This window comes from Sciurus vulgaris (genome assembly GCF_902686455.1).
Source record: "Sciurus vulgaris genome assembly, chromosome: 12".
NCBI lineage: Eukaryota > Metazoa > Chordata > Mammalia > Rodentia > Sciuridae > Sciurus > Sciurus vulgaris.
Window position 1 is genome coordinate 27,481,634 of NC_136473.1, and position 24,208 is coordinate 27,505,841.

The 24,208-nt window shown below is 36.6% G+C and overlaps 1 long non-coding RNA gene across 2 annotated transcripts in view; it reads right to left on the minus strand.

Moving 5' to 3' along the window:
• LOC306642150 overlaps nt 1-24,208 on the minus strand; it is a 110,293-nt gene that overhangs the window by 53,418 nt on the left and 32,667 nt on the right. For both annotated transcript variants that reach the window (XR_013758402.1, XR_013758403.1), the window contains one exon: nt 23,950-24,053. This is a non-coding gene — a long non-coding RNA (uncharacterized lncRNA). The remainder of the gene's footprint in view (nt 1-23,949; nt 24,054-24,208) is intronic.

A 24,208-nucleotide genomic window follows, 5' to 3' on the forward strand; every position in this document is an offset into this window, starting at 1 on the left:
CCCTGAGCCTTTGTTCAGCAGGCTTTTATAATGAAAGGCAAACAGTTTTACAGTGTTCTTTTTAATTGCTTAACACTTAACAGCTAAACATTAGTCCTCCTCTGGTTGGGTCCTGCCAATCTATTTGATTCTCATTGGGTCCCACCAGAACTGAACGGTCCTAGAGGAAGAAGGGGGGAGGGAAGAGGTGAACTATGCAGGAGATGAGTCGAAGTTAGGCCCCTGTCCTTAATAGATAAGGTTTCTAGGCAGCTTCACATTCCTCAGACAAATGTCTCTTAACAACCTCAATAAGCACGGGGGCCCAGCAGTCCTGTTTGCGCTGTATTGGCTTTTGAGGGTGCAGTCGCAACTGCCTGCATCCTGGTGATTAAGTTAGCTGCACAGATATCACCCTGTTCTCAACAGTACCCTTGGGTTCAATGCCTGAGGGAGACGTAGAAGGGCATAGGCAGCCAGGGCAAGATGGAGAGGAAGTCGGGGCAGGTCCAACCAAAGGAGCATGGAGAGGGTTTTCCAGTGAAGTCAAATTCCCAGCTGATGAACGTGCTTGTGGACACAAGCTGGGCATCCAATCAGATAGACAGTTCTGTATTGGTGCTCCTAAGTGGGGGAGATCCAACAGAAAAAGTAAAATAGACACATGGACATGGGGAGGGGCACCAATGAACAATAGTGAGGAGAGCATGGAGAGGGGACAAGATAAGGAAAGGAGGAAATTCCAGGGACCACAAAAAGAAAAGGCCAAAACTTCCCCACCAGAATCCTGGCACTGGGATCTCTTTTGTTCAAAGAAGTCTATTATGTCACTTTTGCAATAAACCTGCTGTTTGCTTGCTCTCTCTGTGTCCTGTTCTTCAGTTCTTCACTAAGCAGAGACAACAAACCCAAGCCCCCTAGATGGTAACATCCCCAGTACAAAAACGTAATTTTTCCTTGTGTGCGTGTGTGTGTGTGTGTGTTCATGCTATGATGATTGGCTCATGATTATTTATACACATATACATATTTGTTTTCTTTTACACATATAAATAATTGTTTTCTCTTAATCATTTTTAGAATCTTCTATGATTGTTATTGTTATTGTCTTGCCTCGAAGGGCTTTTTGTTTACTTTGGTTTTGTTTGATTTATTTTTATTTGCTTCTCTTTTCTTTCTTCTCCCTTGTTATGGTTCAGATATAAAATGTTCTCTAAAAGCTCATGTGTGAAACAACACTAGAAGATTCAGAGGTGAAATGATCAATTATGAGAGTTTTAACCTACTCCATGGATTGATATACTGATTTGGAACCGGATGGTACCTGTAGGCAGGTAGGGTGTGGTTGGAGAAGGTGGATCGCTGGGGATGTGCCTTAGGGTTTATTCTTGACCCTGGTGAGTGGAATGCTCTCCTGTGTGGGTCCCCGCTCTCTCACTTTCTCTCTCTCTCTCTCTCTCTCTCTCTCTTCCTCTATCTCCTTCTAATTCATCATTTCCTGGTTTTTTTCTTCCACCATGATTTCTGCTTCACCTCAGGTCCAGAGTTATGGAATCAGCTGTCTATGGACTTAGACCTCTTACACCATGAGCCAAATAAACTTTTTCCTTCTCTGATTGTTCTTGTCAGGTCTTTTGATCACAGTTGCAAAAAAAAAAAAAGCTGATTAAAACATCCTTCTCATATCTCCATCTCTCTTTACTTACTTTGTTTTATTATTTTTTATTTTTTTCCTCCTTCATAACACCACTTGCTACATTTCTCCTGATTTCTCTTTGTTCACATTTTGGAAATTCTAGATTTTCTTTTACCTTCCTATTCTATTTTCTTTTCTCTTCATGAACTGTATCTTTATTATCTTTTAGAATAGTTTGGTTTATATAACTCCCTCCCCCACCATTCATGTTGTTGGAGTTATTATACTACAGATGACAAAATTGACATTTGATGTTTACTTAATGCCAGATCTAGTTTATGGCTATTTGTTGTTTTTGGTTGTTGGCAATTTTTGACCCCACAATTCCTGTTTTTGTGGTAATTAGTGTTGTAGATGTCACATGAGGCATGGGGTATTTATGTTAATTCTGTGTATTATTTGCTTCTGTTTTTTCTAGTGTTTGTTTCCACCTTTTCTGTGTGGTGCTAGAATCTACTCTGATACTACAAGTTCACACTGCTACTGAGATAAACCTAATCAAGAGAGAGCACACCTTGCTCCACACACAAATTAATAATGCTCAAACTTCAGCAATATAAAGAATAGAAGAGACAAAACCCCAAGCTGATGACCATGCCCCAAGTAGGATTGACTAAGGGGGCTCCTAGAGATCACACTCATGAACATTCACTCCTACATTAAAAACAGGTGGATACCACACCTATGAGGGGTCTCAATCTGGATCACTCCCATATGCCCCTAGAATATACAAAATTGATGAGTGAAGAACAGTCATAAAAGGTGTAGCCCCATATACCCTTCTGTATACAACACAACTGTCAGATCTACAAGAAGTACCCCACTCTTTTGAGGTTGACAGAGAAAGACGAATCCTCAAGTTCTGACACCATATACACTGAATCAGAACATGCTAATTATAATCAAAGAATCAGCTGGAAAATTATACTACCAAATATATCTGTAAATATATTGAAAAATTCATGACAACCTAATATCCCAGAATACTTTGGGAAGAGAAGACTGTGCTCTAAAAAGGCCCACACATAAGAGTGGAAGAGAAATACATCCTGACAGATGCATAAAACCCAATACAGAAATACAAGAAATAGAAAAGGTAAGGTAATATTGTGCTCCCTAAAGTTCAAAATTCACCAATTGAACTCAAAAATATCGCAGTGAAAGATATACCAAATAAAGAATTTTTTTTATTTTTATTGTAAACAAATGGGATACATCTTGTTTCTCAGTTTGTACATGAAGTAGAGGCATACCATTTGTGTAATCATACATTTACCTAGGGTAATAATTTTTGATTCTTTCTGTTATTTTTTTCCTTCCCCCCTCAAGAATTTTTTTAAGATTATAAAAATGATCAATGAATTCTAAGAGAACAAAGAAAAACAACTGAATGAATTAAGGAAGTCACTATTGGATATGAATGAGAAAGTAAATAAGGAATTGAGATACTGAAAAAGAACCACACAGAAATCTTTGAAAAGTAAGACACAATAAACCAAATAAAATGTTTAGTTGAAAGTCTCTCTAACAGAGCAGACCCTACTGAAGAAGAATCTCGGAGCTTGAAGACAAAGTGGCCAGCCTTGAACATGCAGATAGTATTAAAGAAAAAAATAATAATAACCATGACCAGAATACAGAAAAATGCTGGGACAACACTAAGAAACCAAATTTAAGAAGATATTTGCAATATCCAGGCTAAGTGCTTGGATAATTTGTTCAGGGAAATACTAACAGAAAATTTTCCAAAATTTGAGAATGAGATGAACATGCAGATACAGTAGACTTTCAGCATTTCAAATATACAAAATTAAAAAAGAAAAGAACTGGTCTACAACACACTATAATTAAAATTTCTAACATACAGAACAAGGATAGAATTTTTAAAGCCTCCAGGGGAAAATGTCAGGTCACATTTAGAGGCAAGCCAATCAGAATTATTTCCAGTTTCCTATCACAAACTCTAAAAGCCAGGAAGCCTTGGAACAATGCATTCTAAGCCCTGAGAGAAAATGAGTTTCAACCAAGAATGTTATGTTTGGCAATGCTATTCTTCAGAACCAAAGAAGAAATAAAAACCTTCTGCGATAAGCAACAACTAAAAGAATTCATGACTACTAAGCCGACACTAATGAAAATACTTATAGAACTACTATAAACTGGAGAACAAACCCCAGAGTTCATAAATGGACAAATCACATTTGAAGAGTAGCTATACAAATGGGAAATTTGGCTATATTAAACATTAGAAATAAATCAGAATGGCAGGAATTAAGACACATAGCTCTATAATAACAGCAAATATAAATGGTCTCAACTCTCTAATTAAAAGATATAAGCTGTCAGAATGGACCAAGACCCAAATATATGTTCTTTGCAGGAGACTCATCACACAAGCAAAGACAAAAACAGGATAAAAGTGAAAGGATGGAAATAAATATGCTATGCAAATGGAACCCCTTCCCAAAAAAAAGGCAAAAATAGTTACTCTCATATCCAACAAAGCAGAGTTTAAGCCAAAATTAAACAGAAGAGACAAAGAAGGTCACTTCATACTGGTAAAGGGAATAATCCAACAAGAAGACATAATGATAGTAAATATTTATGCCCCAAATGTTGGTGCATCCAATTACATTAAACAGATACTACTTAACTTAAGGATTCAAATAGATAGCAGTACAATAAAACTGGCAATTTCAGCACATGTCTCTCTTTAATAGGTCATCTAGACAAATTCAGTTAAGACTCTTCAGAACTAAAATGTATTATAACAGTTATCTATAGAATATTTCATCCAACAACAGCTGAATTAATTTTCTTCTCAGCTCTGCACGCAAACTTTTCCAAAATGGACCGTGTTTTAGATCACAAAACAAATTTAAAACTTAATGTGATTTCTTGCATCTTATTGAATCATAATGGAATGAAATTAGAAATCAACACTAAAAATATCTACAGAAAATACATAAACATGGAAATTAAACAATACACTTTTGAATGATTTGAATGATAAATGGATAATAGAATAAATTAGGGGAGAAATTTTTTTGAATTCTTAGAAACAAATAAGAGTTGTAATACAACATATCAGAACCTATGAGACACTATGAAGGTGGTTCTAAGAAGAAAGTTTAGAGCTATGAGTACCTACATACAACTTTAAGATCTCAAACAGCCTAATGATGTATATTAAAGTATCTTTAAAAACAAGAACAAACCAATTCCAAAAATAATTAATATCAGAACTAAAATTAGAGAATAGTAGAAAACTAACACAAAGGATGAATGAAACAAAAAAACTGGTTCTTTGAAAAAAATAAACAAAATTGATTAACACTTAGCCAAACTAACCCCAAGAAAAAGAAAGAAGATCTCAATTAATAAAATTAGAGATGAAGAAGGAGAAATCACCACAGGCATCACAGAAATCCAGAGTATCATTAGGGACTATATTGAAAATTTATACTCCAATAAACTGGAAAAACTGAAAAACAGGGATACATTTCTAGACACAGATGTCCTGCCAAAATTGAATCAAAAGAACATAAAAAACCAAAACAAACCAGTAACTAGCAATGAGATAAAGCAGTAATAATAACTCTTCCAATAAAGAAAAGTCCAGGACCAGATGAATTCTCAGCTGAATTCTACCAGACATTTAAAGACGAGCTAATACTAATGTTCCTCAAATTATTCCATGAAATAGAAAGTGATGGAACACTTCCAAATTCATTCTATGAATCCAGTATCACCCTCATACCTAAACCAGATAGGAACACATCAAGAAAAGAAAACTATAAACCAATATTCCTGATAAAATTAGATACAAAAATTCCTAATAAATTATTTGCAAAGCATATTCAACAACAATAATATCATACACACTATGACACATAGTTTTTAATCCCAAGGTTGAAAGGATGATTTAACATACATAAATCAATAAATGTAATTCACCACATAAATAGAATTAAGGACAAAAATCGTGTAGTGATCTTAATCACTGAAGAGAAACCCTTCAACAAAATTCAACACACATTCATGATTTAAAACATTGGTGACCAGCAGCTTGGGAGACTGAAACAAGAGAATTGCAAGTTCAAAGACAGCCTCAGAACTTAGTGAGACCCTAAGCAACTTAATGAGAACTGGTCTCAAGATAAAGGACTGGGGATGTGGTTCAGTGGTTAAGAACTCCTGGTTTCAATCCCTGATACCCCATCCCCAAAAAAATAATTGAAGAAAAGGAATAGAAGAAACTTATCTGAACATCAAAAAGGCTATATATGACAAACTTAAGGCCAGTAATGCAGTGAATGGGGAAAAACTGAAAGCATTTCCTTTAAAACCTGCAAAAAAATAAAGATGACAAAGTTTCTTGGGCTCACCACTCCTATTCAACATTGTACTAGAAATTCTAGCCAGAGCAATTAAACAAGAGAAGGAAATAAAAGAAATGAAAAGAGGAAAGAAAAAAGACAAATTATCACTGTTTGCAGATGATGTGATGTCTGCTGTGTCCTGTGCAGTGGGTGAATAGTTAACTGAACACAGGCTGTGAGTTGGCTTGAGAAATAAAAATCAAAAGAAATATTAAGAAATAAAGACAAAGGACAAAAATAGTTGAACAGCTGGATCTGGTGGCAATCTGGCTCTGATGGAGTATACAAGTCTAAAAAAGAACAAGAACCTGTGTGTTTATTTATATAGGTAGGAATGCCAAAGGATTTCAGTGTGAAGAGAATTCTTAAGTAAAAACAGGATGAAATTGAGCAAAACAGCTTGGTTGGGGCTCAGCAGTTTACACCCATCTCCTCTATCTCCGGGCAGCTGGGATTGGAAATCAAGGCTTTTGAACTAGTGAGTTCCATATGAAGCATGGAATTCTCCCTATCAGCAGGAGTCATCTTGCAAATAGGCATTCCTCTAGGCACTCTTGCACCCCAGGTTACCCAGACGCAGCCTCTCGCTGTCCAAAGTGAGATAGTTCAATACAATGATTTATTTATTGCTCATGACAATATGATTCTATACTCAGAATATCTAAAAAAAACTTCACCAGAAGACTGCTAGAGCTAATAAACCAATTCAGCAAAGAAGTAGTTTACAAAATTATCATACAAAAATGAACAGCTTTCCTCTACACCAATAATGAATCTGCTGAATGTATCAGGAAAACAATCATGTACAATAGCCCGAAAAAATATTCAGAAAGAAATCTAACCAAGGAGGTGAAAGACCTCTGCAATGGAAACTATAGAACACTGGAGAAAAAATCAAAAATGAGGGAAAAATAAAGAAATTGAAGAAGACACATGAAGATCAAAAGACCTCCAATATTCATGGATAGGTAGAATTTATATTATTAAAATGACCATTTTACCAAAAGCAGTATACAGATTCAATGCAATACCAAAATTAAAAAAGAAAAACATAGCCCTAAAATTCATTTGAAAGAATAAAAGACCCTGAATAGTCAAAGCATCCTAAGCCAAAAACATAATGCTGTAGGCATCAAAATAGTTGACTTCTAACTATACTATATAACTATAGTAACAAAAGCTCATGATACTGGCATAAAAACAGACACATAGACCAATGGAACAGGATAGAAGATACAGAGACAAACTCACACATCTACAGTCATCTGATCCTTGACAAAGTGCCAAAAACATAAACTGGAGAAAAAGACAATTTTTTTTTCACAAACAGTGCTTTAGACAAGTAGTTATCCACAGGTAGAAGAATGAGACTAGATCCTTTTCTCTCACTCTACACAAAACTCAATTCAAAATGATCAAAGTCCTAGGAACTGGACTAGAAACTATGCAACTCCTAGAAGAAAACGTAGGGTTAACAACCCCAACATGTAGGCGCAAGCAATGACTTTCTCAATAGAATCCTTAAGCTATGAATTAATAAATGGGATGGCATCAAATTAAAAAGAATAGCATGGGAAACAAGAATGTAAAGTGAGAACCTACAGAATGGGAGAAAAATCTTTACCAGCTACTTTTCTGTCATAGAATTAATATGCAGAATATATAAAGAACTAAAAATATTTAACACACACACACAAAATAATCCAATTAATAAATGGGAAAATGAGCATGAACTAACCAGACACTTCTCAAAAGAAGAAATACAAATGGACAACAAATATTTGAAAAAATGTTCAACCACATTAGCAATTAGGGAAATGCAAATCATCGCTATCCTGATATTTCATTTCACTCCAATTAGAATGGCAGTCATCAAAAATACAAACAATACTAAATGCTGGAGAGGATGTGGAGAAAAAAGAACACTATTTAAACTGTTGATAGCATGGTAATTTAGTACAACTACTGTGGAAATCAGCATGGAAGTTCCTCAAATTACTAGGCATGGAACCACTGCATAACCCAGCTATACCACTCCTCAGTATCCTAAAGAATTTAATCACACTATAGTAATACACGCATACACATATTTATAACAACACAATTCACAATAGCCAAATTATGGAACCAGCCTAGATGTCCATCAGTGGATGAATGGCTAAGAAAATGTGGTGTATCTACACAATGGAGTTTCATTCAGCTATGAAGAAAAGTGAAATTATGGCATTTGCAGGAAAATGGATGGAACTCAAGAACATTACATTAAATGAAATAAGCCAAACTCAGAAAGTCAGTAGTCATGTTTTCTCTCACATGTGAAAAAAGGAGAAGTTGATGTGGATCTCATGAAAATAAAAGGGAGATCAGTAGAGTACAGGAAAGGAGCAAGGGGAAGTGAGGGAGGAAGAGAAAGGAGAAATACTGGGGAATGATATTGCCCAAATTGTTATGTGCATGCACAAATAAGTAGCAATTAATTCCACCATTATGAATAATTATTAATGTACTAATAAAATATGAAAAAATGAATGAATATATTCAGTTTTTCTCCAGAAATTTAAGAATCTCTTTCAGAATGATAAAAAATGAAATATAAATTCAAAATTCCCTTCCTACGTACTAAATACTGAACAACAAACATGTAGGATTTTCACAATAGTAATAAAAACAATAGACATATTAGCTCCTTTCCAGGGTAAAAAATTGTGACTACTGCATTGACAAACATGTGTGTGTATCTGATCAATTTCATAACTTAAGGTAGTTATTTACTTCGAGATTTGTGAATCAGCATAAGTAAGCATATGACAGGATGATTGACAGGGCACATCAGGAATGCCAGTGCTCAAATTCAGTCACCACCTCAATATCTGAAAGTTAAAGGTATTATAAAGTAAGGTAAAATTATCATGAAGTCACACCAAGCATCAATTTCCAAAATATTTGAGATAATTGCTCTATTGAATAAAAGCTGAAAATCAGCATGAATTGAATAATAATGAAGTCAAAACTTTCCATCTGTAAAAACTATCATTTCTGAAAGATTTCTTTGCTAAGCTAGAGAAAAATATTGTTCCTTTTTCTTTTACCATTGCAACTGTCTCAAAAGATTTTCTTCACAGCTACCAGATTTTGTTTTGTGTAATTCTGAGTTCATTCTGAAATGGAGATACAAGTTTCTAATGTGAACTGTTAAGAAATGGTATACTTTTCACAATCTAATCTTCTATTCAATGTAAAACATCTCAGGTTTCATTGCAATTCATTGCAAGTGCACCTTAGGTTATTCAATACCACCAAAACAAAACCTCCCTGGTTGTGTTTTGTGTTAATAAACTCTTTTTCAACTTGCAAAAACAGCTGAAACTAAATTTGATCCTGATCTATGTAGTGATTAAGGAAATATTGGTAAAGAGACAATTTAAATATTCATGGCTACATTGCAATGCAATATTTAAAATCAAGTCAACTGTACCATGGAATTCCATTATCTGACCGTGCATACCAGGTTCCAAAATAGATCCTGCAGCTGAAAAGAAGTTAAAATACTAATAAAAAAAAGTTTTTATGTCTAAAAATTCTATATCTAGCAGAAAAACAGGGAATATTCAGATGGCAAAAATTAAATAAAAGCAGACACCCAAAAAGGTAAGCAAAGAATTTCAAACAAATTGTTCCTTGTAGGAGGTCAATTTTTGGATTTAGGAATTTAAACTTCAGTTTCCATGGCTTTTAAAAGATTTGGAGACAGAGCAAGTTACACAAGGCACACCCAAGGGAAGGAGTTTAATAGAAGAAAAAGAGAAAGAGAATAAAATATAAAATAGTTGAAGGAAAAATAACTTCGAAGTTTATAAAATGTATGGAAAACCCTTCTCCACAGATCAAAAAAGCATTATAAATATCAAGTAGGATAAAGAAAGGGAACCCACTGTCACAAATGACACAAAGAAAAACAGAAGTCCTAAATACAGTCAAGAGAGGAAAGTCAGAGCACCTTGTAAGGAATGACAACTACATTAACACCTGACTTGTCATTTGCAACAATGGAACCCAGGCATGAGATTATATGTAAAGCAGAGAAAAATTACATGCTAGCATTCTAAACCTAATGAAGAAATAATCACATTTATTGAGGTATAATATATTTAAAATAAATTGCATTAATTTTGTTTGTCCAAGTCAGTGAGTTTTGGTAGATGATCCCACCTGTGAAACCAATTCCATAGCCAACTGACAGAAAATCTGCATGAACCCCAAAGATGCTCCAGGCCCTCGTGCAGAACACCCCACTCTCCACCACTGATGCCAGACAGCCAGCAGTGTATATTTCAACTAGTATGTCATTTTCAACTCTTGTTACATGAACAGCATAATATATATTTTTTTGATTTTTTTACTGCATTTTGTTCATCCATTGACAGACATTTAGGTGGTTTCCACTTTTTAGCTAATGTGACTACTGCTATTAGTCTGCACTCATGTTTTTATTTCATACTTTGAATGAAATGCCTGAATCATATGACACGTGTATATTTGCCTCTTAAAGTATTTGACAGTCTTCTAAAGTGATAGTAAGTATAAAGAGTTCCAATGGCCTCATATTTTCCCTAGTACTAATAGTAACTTTACTATTAGCAGTCTAATGATATGTAGTGTTATCTCATTATGAATTTAATTTTAATTTTTCTCCTATTGATGTCAAGTAAATTTTATGTCTTATTGGCCATTGTTTTCTAAAGTATCTTTTCAAATCTTTTTGTCATTTTAAAATTGGGTAGTTTTTCTTCTTATTTTTAATTAGAAGAGTCTTTACATATATTCTAGATATAACTTCTTTGTCAGAAATATATATGGCAAATGTTTTATTCAGTTCTATGTCTTGGCTTTCATTTTCTTAATGGTATCTTTTGGACAGTGAAAGTTTATAATTTTGATTAGGTCCAATTTATCAATTTTCTTTGTTTATAGTTCATTTATAGTTCTTTTTTTTAATATTCAAGAAAAATTTCCCACTCAAATTGCAAAGAGATTTTACCTTATGTTTTCCTCTAGAAGTTTAAGACTTTTAACTCTTTTATACTCCATTTCAAATTATTTTTGCATGTGTTCGTTTTTTTTCCATAACAGTGTCCATTTATTCAAGAACCACTTGATGAACCACTTTCCTTTCCCCCATTAAATTGCTTTAGTATTTTTGTTGAAAATAATTTACCACACAGTTATGAATTTATTTCTGGACTTCCTATTCTGTCCCATTGATCTATATATCTAATCCTTCTCAAAAACCATACTGTGGGTGGAACATGCAAAAAATCATAAGATAAAAGAGTATACTGCAAATATATTAGCAATTTAAAAGTATATGGACTAAATGTTCAATTTAAGAAAGAAAAATTAGAAACTACATATTTTAAAATTCAGCGATATTTTGTTCAAAATCAATATATAAAACATATAGAAAGATGAAAATAGAACAATAGAAATTTATATTCTAAGCAAATACTAAAAATAATTCCATTAATTCCAATTTGTTTGTAAACCAAGAATATTAATTTAAAAAGACCAATTCATAATGGTCAAAGATTCAATATACAAAAAGAGTACCAGTTTCAAAATCACATGTAACTAATGGCATAAATTCAATGAATATAAAGCAAAAACTTACACATAAATAGAATAAGAAACATAAAACTCTACCAACATGGTAGGGTATTTTTAATATACCTCTCCTAGCTACATCAGGAACTGTTCTTATTTGGATATGAGGTATCCCCTCAAAGCTCCTGTGTTAATGCAGGAATATTTAGATGCAAATGATTAAATTATGAAAGCTGTAAGCTTATCAGCCCATTCCAATTCGAATGGACTCACTGGGTATAACTGTTGGCAGGTGAAGCTCCTTCCCATCTGTTTCCTGACCTCCATGAAGAGAGGAGCACTCCTCCACCACACCCTTCTGCCATGATGGTCTCCCTTGCCTTGGGCCCAGAACTATGGAGCTGGCCCACCCTGGACTAAATCTCTGAACCCATGAGCCAAAATAAATTTTCCTCAAAGTTGATCTGGTGGGGTATTATGGTCACAGTGATGAAAACCTAATACAGGCACCTTATAACAATCTTAGCCCAAATGAAAGTACAAAAAGTGTTCCTAAAAACCATAGGTTAAAAAAAAAAAAAAAAAGACTTCCCCAAAATGCCATATCCAAAAATATCTGAAACCTTCCACCCTCATGGGTTTATCATTCCCAACCTTGTTACATACCTGAAAACAATTGCTCCTGTTCAGGTTAGGATAAGTAACACAAAACGTGGTAATAAACAAATATAATAAATCTCACTTGCCTAAAGAAAATAAAAGCTTATTTTTAATTTGTTTTACAAAACAATCGAATGAGGAATTTATATGGCTACTTAGGAACCTGGACAATGTTCATCTAGTGGTTCCACCATGTCACAGGATTTTAAAATCTGTTACTGAATTTTCCACATCCATCTAGAATTTGTAGGAAGAGATAGAATAGAGGGTTGTAAGGGATTTTTATGGGCCAGGTCTGACAGTGGGATTCATAACTTGTACAGGATTTATTCTCATAGCCAGACATAACTGCAAGGGAGGCTTGAAATTATCTGATAGTATGCTCAAGAGGTAGACAAAATAGTTTTGGAAACAAATAGCATACAATAAAACCACCCTTTTTAGTGGACAACTCTAGAAATTTTGACAAGTATATATAGTTGTAAGACTTGCACTGCTATGGAATTATAGAACAACAACAACAAGAACAAAAAAATCCCTCCTCTGTGTAGTTGATTCTTCTGGCTCTACTCCCACCCTCATCCTCTAGCAACTACAGATCTATTTCCTGTCTTTTCAGCTTTGTCTCTTCCAAAAATATTACATAAATTAAATCACATTATGTAGACTTTGAATCTGGATTCTTTTACTCAAATCAGTGTACTTGAGATTTAACCACGTATTTCTATGTATTAACAATCTCTTCCTTTTTGTTGAGTTCAATTTTACATGACCAAAAGTCAAATACATAAAGAAAAAAATATTGATGCATTTAACTTCAAAAAGAAGAATCTCTGATCTTTGAAAGACACTAAACGTATTTGCAAATATATTTGATAAAAGTCTTGAGTCCAAGATATATAAATAACTCTTTAAACCCAAGATTTTAAAATTATTTAATTAGCAAAATAATTGACAAAACACTGCACAGAAGATAAACCAATGGGAGTAGGCACAGAAAAAGGTCCTCAACATCCTTAGTCATGATGAAAATGAAAACTAAAAGCATAATGTGATATCACTACCAATCTCTTACCTATAATAACCATGATTTTTTCAATTGACAAAACCAAGGGTTCAACAATATGTAGAACAACTGGGAATGCAATTCCTCAATTGGGAATACAAAGCGTATACCCACTCAATTTGGAAAAGAGTTTGGCAGTTTCTTCAAATTTCCACATAGACTCGCAATGCAACACAGCAATTCTACTCCTTGGTATGCTCACAAGTAAAACAAATAGGATCACATCAAAACCAGTATAAAAACGTTTACAGCAGCATTATTCATAACCACCAAAAAGTGGAAACAATTCAGCTGTCCCTTTACCACAGAAAGGATACACAAAAACTATCATTATTCAATGACAAATTGGGAAATGTATGGACCTCTACCAAGAGCTCCAAAGTTTGGTATATGGACAAGTCTATTTTATCTCATATCAAACTCTAATCTTTGTTCTACACTTTTGTTTTAGAAAGTAAAGTTTGCTATTTTGTTTTCATTTTCTCATTTCAATGAACTATCAGTTCTCCTCAAGGAAACAGTAGAAAGAGAATAGAGTTGATATCCATTTGGCGAATGTATGAGATTGAAATATCTATTAACCTAAAAAAGATTGTGAGAAAGATTACCCCAAATGAGACAGTCAGTCATTGGCGCTGAGCAATTTCAGCTGTGTCCTAGATTCCAAAAGCAAAGTCAATACTGGACACAATGCTTCTTCAAAAGCCCACAGAATGTCTTATTGACTATTGGGCTCTTATGATGCATATCCATTATTCGACATTCAGCAAAAGTTGCATCTAATGTATTCTTTAGTAAAATAGGCCAACAACCATTTTAAAGATAATTTTACATGTAAGCCTCTCAGATTTTATGCCAAGGTATAAACCTAAAGCTACTTAGTTTTGAAGAAATGCCTGTGAAATGTTATTATCTTCGTCACCCTCGAGGGTTGATGTTATTCTTTAGTCTAATATTTTATTGTTTATGTTTTACTTTTCATTTTTAAGTGTTTTCTAACTATTATTAAACAACCTCAATTTAATTCTCCCCAGCCTACTTTCAGAGGACTATATAATATGCTGAGAAGTGAAAAGTTGGTCACTGAGCTGTTATGAAAGTGTTGACAAGACCTATATCTAATGCATTCACAGAATCCTAGGGAGGTGGTTGGACAAAAGTACAAAAAAAAAAAAAAAAATCAAGTTCAAGAGACAAAGTGAAAATGAGGTTGATGGAATGACAGAAGATGGAAGAATCTCATCCATACTCAATGACCATAGTTCAAGGACACACACTGGGGCTGGGGGAATCAGTTTTACATCCTAGAAGGAGTATCCAAAGCAGAATGAGAGAGTTTGGAGGCAGTGGAGAGGGGGGTCGGTGGGGAGGGGATTCGGACCATCAGCTGTTGCAAGAGACTGCAGTTGAGAAGCTCAGTGGTTGGTGTCAAGCACCTGCATAGAGGTACCTTGCCCAGGTAAGTAATATCAGCAACCAGACTGCAGAGAAATACTTTGCATATCCATAAACACAGCATTGAAGAGGAACTGGCATTCAGGCCTCAGATTCTTAGGGGAACTCCGGTGAGTATTTCAAGTCTGACAGTGCTGACCTCAAGTGGAAGAAGGAAAATGAATTGCAGTTTATGTAAAATTGCAATGACGACCAATCCCACCCCAGACAGGGGAAGAACTTTACACAGAGGCTGCCCCAGAAGAGGGGGAACTGAGCCACAGAATGCAAGTTTCATCCATACCTGACTCTCAGAGTCTCAAGATTTTACACGGCCAGGAGCAATAGCTATTAGAATAGCAACATTTATTACTACTTAGTATTCAGCAAAAAGCACCCACTTGATTCAAGTATTTACTTGGACTACATACAGAGTAAATAGCTCTCAGAAGATGTTTCCCAAAGCACTTTGGGCTTTTACTCACACTAAAAGAAGTTTAGGTTTTAAAAGGTAGAGCATCTAGGGTCTTTGTACTCACATTTTATAATTTATTTTAACTTCTACAATGTAGTTGGAAACTGGTCACATGTCTTAAGGCTGAAAAGTTATTTGCTGAGGACACAAGTTGGCCAACACAGGTTAACACACTATTTTGTCTGTTTTATTTATTTTTTTAACTTTTTTTAACCTCAATTTTATTTATTTATTTTCTTTTTATGTGGTGCTGAGGATCAAACCCAGTGCCTCACATGTGCTAGGCAAGTGATCTACCACTGAGCCAAACTCCAGCCCATTTTGTCTGCTTTTAAAAATCACCTATACCTCTGGGCATGGTGGAGCACACCTGTAATCCCAGTGGCTAGGGAGGCTGAGACAGGAGGATCAAGAGTTCAAAGCCAGCCTCAGCAAAAGTGAGACATTAAACAACTCAGTGAGACCCTGTCTCTATATAAAATCAAAATAGAGCTAGGGATGTGTCTCATTGGTTGAGTGCCCCTGAGTTCAATCCCCAGTACCCCAAAAAAGAGAAGAAGAAAAAAAAAAAAGGTCAACTATACCAACTTAGGATTTCTCCACAGATAAAATAGTAGATGTTTTTCTATCATGACTAACTTTCTCTTAGAATGTACTAGGTAAGAGCTAGGATTGTAGCCCAGTGGTAGAGCACTTGCATAACATACACGAGACCATGGGTTTGATTCCCAACATCAGACTCACACAAAAATATGTATTGGTTAAGTTATACCAGTAGACATAAGCTAATATGCACATATATTTTAGATATGTTTATTGTTTTATACTATAAAAAATGAAATTAATTCTAAAATGTACCTCTTTTCTCAAAAATGATATTTGGAAATATCATTCAAAATAAAAACTCTTTTCTATTAGCTAAAACCATCAGAAAAGCAACTATATTCTTTTTTGAAGAGGTTATATATCACAGGGTTAATGACAATATTTGAGGATAGTAAATTTTAAATTGAAATTAAAATTCTACTTCTTTGTAATACCTCAAACTATGTGTGTCTTCTTTGTTAATTTACTCTAAGACTCTAAGCTTTATTTTCTCATGGGTAAGATAAAACAATATTTTTATTTTATTTATTTTTAATTAATTTATTTGTTTTTATTTAGTTAGTTTTTGGTGCAGGGGCTGATCCCAGGACTAAGCCCACCTTCTAACATTAAGCTATATCCTCAGTCCAGTAGTCCAATCCCTACCTATTTCACAGCTAAGCAAATTAACTAATCTCCGTGAACTGTAGATCCTCTGGCTGTAAGAAATGGGCCACCTTTTAATTCTGTCCTCAGACAGTTAGTTTAAGACTGAAAGTAATGCTCTAAGATACATGAAATGTAAAGAATTACATAAATAACACAAGTTATTTCTTATCACGAAAATGGTGTTACATAAATTAAGAAATTAAGTAAATACATGATTGTTAACACAATTAGTCAATAGACTGATCTAATCAATTCTCTTACCAGACAGTGTCTCAGGCTGTTGTACTAATTAGAAAGCCACATTTGGAGGTTTTCAAGATGGCGGCCTAGAGGGTGGCTGCATTTCATGTTGCTCCAGGACTCAGGATTCAAAAGAGGAGATATTGAGACGTTTGGGACCAACTCAAAGCAGCCGGGTGACTCTCACCCCCTGGGGGGGCATCCCGGATGGGACGGGGGTCCCGGAACGCAGGAAACTTTGTGAAGTAGAACTGCTGGCGAGACGCCCCTCCCCCCGCTGGAGCAGTGAACTCGGACAGCTGGGAGCGTCGTAAAGGAGGCCGCTCGGCACAGCGCTGGGACTCGGAGCAGCCACTGGGGCTCCGGCGGCTGCCCAGGGGAAGAGTGGCGAGGAGAACTGTGTGGACTCAGGACACCGGGGCCTGCCCTGAGGAGGAGGAGAGGAGCGTGGCCACTTGGATTCGGAGAGACTGCACCAGAGCTACAGGCAGTTGCCAGAGAAGAAGCCGCGCGGCGAGCTGTTTGGAATCAGAACGACGCTTCTGAACCCCGGGGCCTGCCCTGAGGACTAGGAGGAGGAAGAGGAACGCGGCCGCTTGGATTCGGGTGACTACACCAGAGCTACAGGCGGTTGCCAGAGAAGGGGCTGCGTGGCGAGCTGTTTGGACTCTGACCACTTCTGAACCCCGGGGCCTGCCCGGAGGAGTAGGAGAAGGAGGAGGAGAAGCGCGGCGGGTCCTTTGGACTCGCAGTGACTGCATTGGCGCTCCAGGCGGCTGCTCAGAGGAGAAGGCGAGTGGTGAGTTGTTTGGACTTAAAGTGACAGCTCCTGATCACAGGGGGGCTGCCTGGAGGAGAAGCGTGGTGGGACGCTTGGTCTTGAGTGGCCGCACCAGAGCTCCGGGCGGTGCCCAGAGGACCCGTGCAGCGGGTCACGTGGATTCAGAGCCACTCAGAGGGACTGCTCCTGAACACCCGGGGGGTTATCTGGAGAAGGAGGAGGAACGGGGAGGGTCACTTCGACTCGGAGTGATTGATTGCCCTGGGCTACGGGTAGTTGGTGGGAGGAGAAGGCACGGAGTGAGTTTCTTGGACTCCTAGTGACCGCACCGGCATACTGGGCGGCTGTCTGGAGGAAGAGGCCTGTGGCGGGTCTCTGGGACTCAGAGCGATTGTTCGGGGCCACAGGTGGCTGCTCAGAAGAGGGGGCACGCAGCCAGGCGATTAGGGGCAGAGCAGGGTCCCAGGATCTAGGAGGCTTCTGGGTGGAAGAGCCGCACAGAGACAGGCTTAGGGCGGAGCGAAGGTTCCAGGCCTGTGGGCAAATTCTCTGAGGAGGGGCAGCCTAAGGAGATTCATCTGCGAAGGGTGAGGCTCCCAGGCCCAGGAGGTAGGGCCGGGCCCCTGGAAACTTTGCAGAGGAAGGCAGCCCAGCCCAGGCAGTAGCTGTAAATTGAGGGGAACCTCTAGGAGGAAACTGACCAGCGAGACCTCCCCACTGGGTGAGTCTTCCCTGCCTGGTGAGGTTTCCCCACAAGGACGGTAAAACCAGAGACACTGGCCCAAACAGGCCTTGCCTCAGCCCACAGCCTAGGTCCCCTTTGGATGACCATTGGTCAACAAGTGGAGGCACCTCTGCCCACTAGCAGGGAATATACCCCACCTGAAGGCCACCACTCCTAGAGAGGCAGCTTCCTTGTGGAGCACCGCATTATCAACGTCCTCCAAGACTTCAGCCTACTGAAGGCTAAGAGGGGATATATATAGAAATCTTCAGGGACATTGTAAATCAACAGAGGAAATCTGCAATATCTCAGCGGTCCACTGATACCTGAACAATATGAGAAAACAAGGAAAGAAAATGATGCAAACAAATCTAGATGTTACATCAATAAAACCCAATGACAGCATGGCAGAAGAAATGACAGAAAAGGAGTTCAGAATGTACATAATTAAAATGATCAGAGAAGCAAACGATGAGATGAAAGAGCAAATGCAAGCATTGAATGATCGCACCAATCGACAGTTAAAAGAGCAAATACAGGAAGCAAAAGATCATTTCAATAAAGAGTTAGAGATATTGAAAAAAAAAACAAACAGAAATCCTTGACATGAAGGAAACAATAAACCAAATTAAGAACTCCATAGAAAGCATATCCAATAGGATAGAACACCTGGAAGACAGAACCTCAGACATTGAAGACAAAATATTTAACCTTGAAAACAAAGTTGAACAAACAGAGAAGATGGTAAGAAATCATGAACAGAATCTACAAGAACTCTGGGATATCATGAAAAGGCCAAATTTAAGAATTATTGGGATTGAGGAAGGTCTAGAGAAACAAGCCAAAGGAATGAACAACCTATTCAATGAAGTAATATCAGAAAATTTCCCAAATCTGAAGAATGAAATGGAAAATCAAGTTCAAGAGGCTTATAGGACTCCAAATACACAAAATTACAACAGACCCACACCAAGGCACATTATAATGAAAATACCTAACATACAAAATAAAGACAGAATTTTAAAGGCTGTGAGAGAAAAGAACCAAATTACATTCAGGGGGAAACCAATACGCATATCAGCAGATTTTTCAATCCAGACCCTAAAAGCTAGAAGGGCCTGGAACAACATTTTTCAAGCCCTGAAAGAAAATGGATGCCAACCAAGAATCTTATACCCAGCAAAACTTACCTTCAAATTTGACGATGAAATAAAATCCTTCCATGATAAACAAAAGCTAAAAGAATTTACAAAAAGAAAGCCAGCATTACAGAACATTCTCCACAAAATATTCCATGAGGAAGAGATGAAAAACAAAGAAGCAAATCAGCAAAGGGAGGAATTATCCTAAAGGAATCGTCAAATAAAGGAGGAAACAAGTTGTGTCAAACAAATAAATAAACAAAATTTTAAAAATGAACCAAATGACCGGGAAACCAAATCATTTCTCTATAATAACCCTGAATGTTAATGGCCTGAATTCATCAATCAAAAGACATAGACTGGCAGACTGGATTAAAAAGAAAGATCCAACAATATGTTGCCTGCAAGAGACTCACCTCATAGAAAAAGATACCCATAGATTAAAGGTGAAAGGATGGGGAAAAACATACCATGCACACGGACTCAGCAAAAAAGCTGGAGTATCCATCCTCATTTCCGATAATGTGGACTTCAAGCCAAAGTTAGTCAGAAGGGATAAAGAAGGTCATTTCATACTGCTTAAGGGAAGCATAAATCAGCAAGATATAACAATCATAAACATCTATGCCCCAAACAGTGGCTCATCTATGTATGTCAAACAAATCCTTCTCAATTTCAGAAACCAAATAGACCACAACACAATAATACTAGGTGATTTTAACACACCGCTCTCACCACTGGACAGATCTTCCAGACAAAAATTGAACAAAGAAACCATAGATCTCAATAACACAATCAATAATTTAGACTTAACGGACATTTATAGAATATACCATCCAACCAAGAGTGAATACACTTTCTTCTCAGCAGCACATGGATCCTTCTCTAAAATAGACCATATATTATGCCACAAAGCTAATGTTAGCAAATACAAGAAGATAGAGACACTAGCATGTATTCTATCAGATCATAATGGATTGAAGTTAGAAATAAATGAAAGAGTAAAACACAGAAACTATTCCAACATCTGGAGATTAAACAATATGCTATTATATGATGAATGGATAACAGAAGATATTAGGAAGGAAATTTAAAAATTCTTAGAGGTAAATGAGAACAAAGAAACATCATATCAAAATCTCTGGGACACTATGAAAGCAGTACTTAGAGGGAAATTTATTTCATGGAGCGCATTTAATAAAAGAAGTAAAACTCAACAAATAAACAACCTAACACTACAGCTCAAAGCCCTAGAAAAAGAAGAACAGAACAGCACCAAAAGTAGTAGAAGACAGGAAATAGTTAAACTCAGAGCTGAAATCAATGAAATTGAAACAAAAGAAACAATACAAAAAATTGACAAAATAAATAGTTGGTTCTTCGAAAAAATAAACAAAATTGATAAACCTTTAGCCACACTAACAAAGAGAAGACGAGAGAAAACCCAAATCACTAAAATTCGGAATGAACAAGGAAATATCACAACAGACAGGATTGAAAGACAAAACATAATTAGAAGCTATTTTGAAAATCTATACTCCAACAAAATAGAAAATTTCGAAGACATCAACAGGTTTCTAGAGACATATGAATTGCCTAAACTGAATGAGGAGGACATAAACAATTTAAATAGACCAATTTCAAGTACTGAAATAGAAGAAGTGATCAAAAGCCTACCAACAAAGAAAAGTCCGGGACCAGATGGGTTCTCAGTCGAGTTCTACAAAACCTTTAAGGAAGAGCTCATTCCAATACTTCTCAAAGTATTCCATAAAATAGAAGAGGAGGGAACCCTCCCAAACTCATTCTATGAAGCCAATATCACACTGATACCTAAACCAGACAGAGACTCATCAAGGAAAGAAAATTTCAGACCAATATCCTTAATGAACATCGACGCAAAAATTCTCAACAAAATTTTAGCAAATCGCATACAAAAACATATTAAAAAGATAGTGCACCATGATCAAGTGGGTTTCATCCCAGGGATGCAAGGTTGGTTCAACATCAGGAAATCAATATACGTAATTCACCATATCAATAGACTTAAAGTCAAGAATCACATGATTATTTCAATAGATGCAGAAAAAGCATTTGATAAAATACAGCATCCCTTCATGCTCAAAACACTAGAAAAAATAGGGATAGTGGGAACATTCCTTAACATTGTAAAGGCCATTTATGCTAAGCCCATGGCTAATATCATTCTAAATGGTGAAAAACTGAAAGCATTCCCCCTAAAAACTGGAACAAGGCAGGGATGCCCTCTTTCACCACTTCTATTCAACATCGTTCTTGAGACTCTGGCCAGAGCAATTAGACAAACCAAAGAAATTAAAGGGATACGAATTGGAAAAGAAGAACTCAAACTATCCCTGTTCGCTGATGACATTATTATATATTTAGAGGAACCTGGAAATTCCACCAGAAAACTCTTAGAACTCATAAGTGATTTCAGTAAAGTAGCAGGTTACAAGATCAATGCTCATAAATCCAACGCATTTTTATACATAAGTGATGAATCTTCAGAAAGAGAAATTAGGAAAACTACCCCATTCCCAATAGCCTCGAAAAAAATAAAATACTTGGGAATCAATCTCACAAAAGAGGTGAAAGACCTCTACAATGAGAACTATACAACACTAAAGAAAGAAATTAAAGAACACCTTAGAAGATGGAAAGATCTTCCATGTTCTTGGATAGGAAGAATTAATATTGTCAAAATGGCCATACTACCTAAAGTGCTATACAAATTCAATGCAATTCCAATTAAAATCCCAATGACGTACCTTACAGAAATAGAGCAAGCAATTATGAAATTCATCTGGAAGAATAAGAAACCCAGAATAGCTAAAGCAATCCTTAGCAGGAAGAGTGAAACAGGGGGTATTGCAATACCAGATCTTCAACTCTACTACAAAGCAATAGTAACAAAAACGGCATGGTATTGGTACCAAAATAGAAAGGTAGATCAATGGTACGGAATAGAGGACACGGACACAAACCCAAATAAATACAATTTTCTCATACTAGACAAAGGGGCCAAAAATATGCAATGGAGAAAAGATAGCCTCTTCAACAAATGGTGCTGGGAGAATTGGAAATCCATATGCAACAGAATGAAACTAAACCCATATCTCTCACCATGCACGAAACTAAACTCAAAATGGATTAAGGACCTCGGAATCAGACCAGAGACCCTGCAGATTATAGAAGAAAAAGTAGGTCCAAATCTTCACCTTGTTGGTCTAGGACCAGACTTCCTTAACAGGACTCCCATAGCACAAGAAATAAAAGCTAGAATCAACCACTGGGATAGATTCAAACTAAAAAGCTTTCTCTCAGCAAAGGAAACTATCAGCAATGCAAAGAAAGAGCCTACAGAGTGGGAGAATATCTTTGCCAATCATACTTCAGATAGAGCACTAATCTCCAGAATCTATAAAGAACTCAAAAAACTCTACTCCAAGAATTCAAATAGTCCAGTCAACAAATGGGCTAAGGAAATGAATAGACACTTCACAGAAGAAGATCTACAAGCAATCAACAAACATATGGGAAAATGTTCAACATCTCTAGTAATAAGAGAAATGCAAATCAAAACCACCCTAAGATTCCATCTGACCCCAATTAGAATGGCGATTATCAAGAATACGAGCAACAACAGGTGTTGGCGAGGATGTGGGGAGAAAGGTACACTCATACACTGCTGGTGGGGCTGCAAATTAGTGCAGCCATTCTGGAAAGCAGTGTGGAGATTCCTTAGAAAACTTGGAATGGAACCACCATTTGACCCAGCTATCCCACTCCTTGGCCTATACCCAAAGGACTTAAAATCTGCATACTACAGAGATACAGCCACATCAATGTTCATAGCTGCTCAATTCACAATAGCCAGACTGTGGAACCAACCTAGATGCCCTTCAATTGATGAGTGGATAAAGAAACTGTGGTATATATATATACAATGGAATATTACTCAGCCATAAAGAATGATAAAATTATGATATTTGCAGGCAAATGGATGAAATTGGAGAATATCATGCTAAGTGAGATAGGCCGATCTCAAAAAGCCAAAGGACGAATGATATCGCTGATAAGTGGAGGATGACACATAATGGGGGGGAGGGAAGGGTTAGAGTTAGGGTTAGGGAGGGGGGCAAGTATGGAGGAAGGAACTACTGTATAGAGGGTAAAGAGGGGTGGGAGGGGTGGGGGGAAGGGAAAAAAATAACAGAATGAATCAAACAACATTACTCTATGTAAATTTATGATTACACAAATGGTATGCCTTTACGCCATGTACAAACAGAGAAACAACATGTATCCCATTTGTTTACAATAAAAAAAAAAAAAAAAACAGCTGAAGCACCAGAAAAAAAAAAAAAAAAAAAAAAAAAAAGAAAGCCACATTTGGAAATGACCTGATACATAGTATTCTTGACTTTATATCATTTCATGAGTTCATTGTGGAGATAAATGTCCAGTAGGTATGAACAGACAAGTTTGCTTTACCTCATGACTGGCCAAATCTGAATGCAGGTGGGCTTGTGAAGTCAAAACACAACTCACCCTTGGTACTACTTTTTGTCTCATTGATTTTCAACTCAGGTCTTTTCCTAAAAAAGAAAAAAAAAAAAAAAAAAAGGCTTATTTTGTATTGCTTCATCTTAGCCTCTCAAACCCTAGAGTACAACATTTCTAGCGATTTCTCCACAGCTATTATAATTTTTTCCACACGGAAACAACTCCTCAGACCTTTGTTGCTATTGTT